At 29.9% G+C, this 5,000-nt stretch overlaps 1 protein-coding gene across 1 annotated transcript in view; it reads right to left on the reverse strand.

Annotated features, from left to right (window-relative positions):
- Positions 1-5,000, reverse strand: part of LOC105362428 (POU domain, class 4, transcription factor 2-like) — a 36,196-nt gene that overhangs the window by 8,007 nt on the left and 23,189 nt on the right. The gene's annotated exons all lie outside the window — the stretch shown is intronic.

The raw sequence follows: 5,000 nt of genomic DNA on the forward strand, positions 1-5,000 counted from the left end.
GGAGGAGGAGGAGGAGGAGGAGGAGGAGGAGGAGGAGGAGGAAAAGTACTTTGGTCGGTACAATGGAGTGTGATACAATTCCTATTGACGATTGACGTATATTGAAGAGCTGAATCGGTGCGTAGGGAGCGGCAGGATGTACTACTACCAATGGCTCACAACGATGATAATGAGATTAAAAAAGAAAAAGAAAAATGAAAAACGACGCGGTTTTTGCATTTTTATGTGAAATGACAAAGCGAAACAATGAATCGGTATTCACTACAATTCATCGACAAAGTAACGCAAGTATTATGGATGTATGCGAGGGTTTGCTAACATTAAAAAAAAAGAAAAAAAGAAAAAGTAATTAAATACTTTTGAAAAGATTGGTCACGTGATCGCATGTTAATCTACAGTTATTAACCATTACATATAATAGTTTGGTATTTATTTGCCAGATGTTCTTTTCTTATATTACTTGTCATGCTCATATTTCTGAATTACTGTTTTAAGCATATCAAATATCGTATTTGATACTTTTATTAAAAGCAGATATTCATTAAAGATAAGTCATATATTCAACTATATTTATAATTCTTGGTTTAATGAAATTTTTGTGAATTAAAACGTACTTAGAAATAATTATTACTAATTCATCGGAAGTGAAATAGCCACAGGATGACGTCGTGAAAGAATACATTTACCACGGGATACTTATTAGGAATGACAAAACCCTCAAATATTACTAAACTGTTCTAAGACTTGTTTATTTTATTTATTAAAATTATTACTTTAATTAAATAAGAGATATGGGAATATCGATCCCCGTACGGGTGAGTAGAGGGGCTGCTTGAGATACTATATAATTATTGTATGGAAAAAATTGTCGGTGACAGTAATGATGTGGAAGTGTGCTGAACAAACCTACGGTATGAATCACTGTCATCCAAAACATTATTTTCCCCGTTTGTATATTTAATTTTTCTACGTACAAATCTCAATTTGACAACTCATATGAAATGGTTTTTACTTTTTTTTTATTGTTCTTTCTTTATTTATTTTTCCTTTTTTTTCTTTTTATTTAAAAGTAATTTTGATAAATGATTTTTTAGGTAGATTTAATATCTGCACGCGAATGATTAATAAATAAGAAAACATAATACATTTATTGTAATTTAAAAGAACTGAAAATGTATGTTCTTTGATAGACAATTTTTGCAATAATACATATTCATTTTTGCCGAAGACTTAATTAAGTATAATAATTTATATGTACATATAGTTAAACTAAGCCAGCATTAAAAAAATGAAAATTTCATAGAGCTGGATAAAATTGTTTCTCATTGTATATATGAAAATTAATTTGTATGCCAAAATCATGGCCATCAGCATGGCTCTCCGTAAGTATTATAAATTTTAAACATATTCTGATTTCAATAACAATTATCCGAATATTTATTCAAAACTTATTTATTCAAAGTTTAAAAGTATATTGTAAGTTTAAAATATTAGAATTTTCTCATAATTATAACTTAGGAATATCGAAAGTATTAAGATAAGTTACCTGAATAATAATAATTTTATCTAACCAGTAATTCTTGTTAGTTGTGACCGGTTCTTATCAAATATGTTTATATGGAGTACGTGCTATACTTAATAAAACGAGCTGTAAGAAAATTCATTGAACTGAAAATCTAATGTATACATATACATTCATATATATATATATATATATATATATATATATATATATATATATATAGATATATACGACATCATTGGAATGGATCTTCCATTATTGTAAAAATTTGTCTTTCGGCCATTTTTAAAAAATCTGAAACTATCCTTACGTAAACAAAACTATAACTCTTCCCCATTCAATTCATAAAATCATGGAATAAGCTTATAGTAAATTGTTTGCTATAAGATGTAGATTCACTATAAAATCATGACACTTTAGAGGAATAAAATCTGTAGAAATAAAGAGATATCAATTTTAAATAATAATTAAAATAATGTATGTACATTATTTAAGGTTCAAATGACTTACGACTTGTTTAACCCTTTCCTTTTCCCACCGCAAGTGTCAATAAATTTGTCTGTCTTAAAACGAGATTCTCTAAGTGAGTCTTAATTTAACACATTAGTCATCTTTTATATGCATGTTTCAACTCATAATTTTAATGCTGCTATAAGAATTATGGGAGGGGGTGGGGAGGAGGCGACGGTGGCTCGAACTAGGAAGCAACTGGAAACCAAATGTGGGATCAACGGCGAGATGTTGCATTCATAAGTTGATAAAAGTGAGTTAGACTACTTGCGACTCCTCGACATATTCGCTGTTTATGGCACAACGATGCAATACGCTTGAGTGCACCAGGGCACTAAATTGATAAATTTGCATGGCTCAACTGCATCTTTACGTCTACATGAAGGTAAATGGTTGATTGAGCTAAGACGTTTGTATACACTTTATGTACGACTCATAACTGCCTAATTCCACTTTCAATCTAATCTAATAAATCTTTATCATTCAATTCTTTTGAATTTTAAAGCATACATTATGCACTATCTATTTATAAAGATAAATTTTATTCTTTTGAACTAATATACATATTTTTTATATGATAATGGTTCTATATATATAGATTATGTTTTATATGAATCTTCTTTGTTATTTTTCATTGAAAAGCTTTATGAGAACAAAGCTCGAAGGATTATTGTTGCTTTGTACTTATTAAGAACAAACTATTAACTTGCAATTTAGCTGCAGTACAAAAATTGGTAAGACTGTAATGGTTAGAGACATTGCAGTTCGTTTAAATTAAATTAATCAATATTACTCGGATATATATATATATATATATATATATATATATATATATTAAAATACTTCCCTTTCGAGACTTCCGGCGCCTGTCAGCGTGACTTCCTCCAATGACGTAATCAAGCAGGATATGATGCCTTTTACCGATATGTAAATATATTCTCGTTCGTTCAATTGTAAATCTTATTTTCAACTGAACTGCAAGTTAAATGTCAAGAACAAAATAGATAAACAGAACAAGAGCTACTAACCATTGATATAAGCATGAAGCATAAATGTGCGCTACAAAATACAAGGAAATAATACAATGTAGCGCTGAACAATATAAATTAAATTTACAGGAAATATAAATTAATATGACATATTTCTAAATGCACTTTTCATCTATTAATCAATAAAGAACAATAGGAAATTTGAAAATTAAAAAGAATTTGTTTTGCTTAATCTAAAGTTGTGATTTTTCAAATATATATATACATATATAAATAAATAATAATTTGTAAAATGGCTGATAGATGTGTGAATAAATGCTTTCATGTAATATAATAAACATATGTTTTCAATTCATTTTTACAAGTCAAAAATAAAAAATAACTTGATGAGATTGAAAATGTAATATTCCGTTACCAATAAAATACTGCTTCCAAACCAATTAAGATTTGAAATATTTTAAAATATATTTATCTAACGGATTGTTATAAATTTTAAATGAATTTGAAAGATGACCTTGTGCGAAGGATCAATCTTATGCACTTAAGCATAAAAATCATTTTAACACTGGTCGAATGAAATATGAAAATAAATTAATGATATTGATAGGCCATGATATTATGTCGCATGCTATTCTCGCCTTTTAAATTGAAAAGTTTAAAGCTACGATACATGGGAACAAAATGCTAATAAAAGGACTCGAAGATGAAAATTTTGCTCTCGGAAGGAACTCTTATACGACCGATAAAGAATTTTCCCTATGCTTTCGATTTTATGGGAAAAAAAAAAATTAGTTAACCAGCTGTATACGGCATACGTACATTGTTGAAAACTTCCAATATATAATCATAAGATATTCAAGTGAACGCCATTGTTCGGAGTGTATTTAAGGAAAAAATAGAGGACACACGAACTTCAATCTCACGGCTCGCGCAAGTCGTTATTTACCTTTGTGAGCCGTTACTTGTGTGCGTGGGAGTCTTTACGCAACGCAAGCTTCTCTGTACTACACATACTCTTTAAAGAAGAAAAGAAAGAGGGTAGCCGCAAGGAGAAAGGAAAAGACAGAGATGGGAGAAGATAGAGAGTGAAAGAAACCGGTACACACTACTTGCACGAGGTCATAAAAGTAGAGGGTCTCTCAACCCGGCATTTTTAGTTTCTGTCTTAGCATGCGTCGCGATTACTCATTCCAGTAGAACTGGGAAGAAGACTTTCAAGGTTCCGAGAAGTATATCTAACTTCGTTACGCGAGAGAATTCACACCTACAATATACAATTGTACGAGAAACATTGTCATACAGACGTGGATTAGTTACTATCGAAATAGAAATACGAGCTAGACAATCGGTTGTTCTCATTATTGTTGTTGCAAAGATACTTTATTAATTATTTTATTATTAATACACACTATTGCACATTGAGTATAGCCTCCTTAAATTTTAAATTGCTTGGGGTAGAATTTCACGTAATTGCAAAGAGGAAGAGAGAGAGAGAGAGAGAGAGAGAGAGAGAGAGGGGCAGACAGACGGACAGAATAGAATTAGTCGGATTGATCGAGTAGATGATTAAATCTTTCTATCGAGTTCAAGTTTTCAATTAGTTTGTTAATACAGTATCCGTTACAGTAAGTTTTATAATGAATAAGAATTACGTACTTTTTCTACTCAAACACCACAAAACTGACGGAATATTACGCTCAAAGTTTTTAATCAAATACTATAAGTACTACGATAATGAATCGATTAAAAATGTAGAAGAGTGATTGATAATTAGTATATTTAATTGACGTGTAAATCAAATTATATTTTTATGCTATACGGAGGACGGTGCGGCCTAATTTTCAAATGAAATTAATCTTTTGCTTTTAGCACTAATATTGCATATAATTGGTTGTACATAAAAATTAATACTAATATTGTTTCAAGAGTTGATGTTGTGAGAGATTGTAAGAATGAGCAATTATCCGAACCATTCAACA

Source organism: Ceratosolen solmsi, unplaced genomic scaffold (genome assembly GCF_000503995.2).
Source record: "Ceratosolen solmsi marchali unplaced genomic scaffold, CerSol_1.0 scaffold35, whole genome shotgun sequence".
Classification (NCBI taxonomy): Eukaryota; Metazoa; Arthropoda; class Insecta; order Hymenoptera; family Agaonidae; genus Ceratosolen; species Ceratosolen solmsi.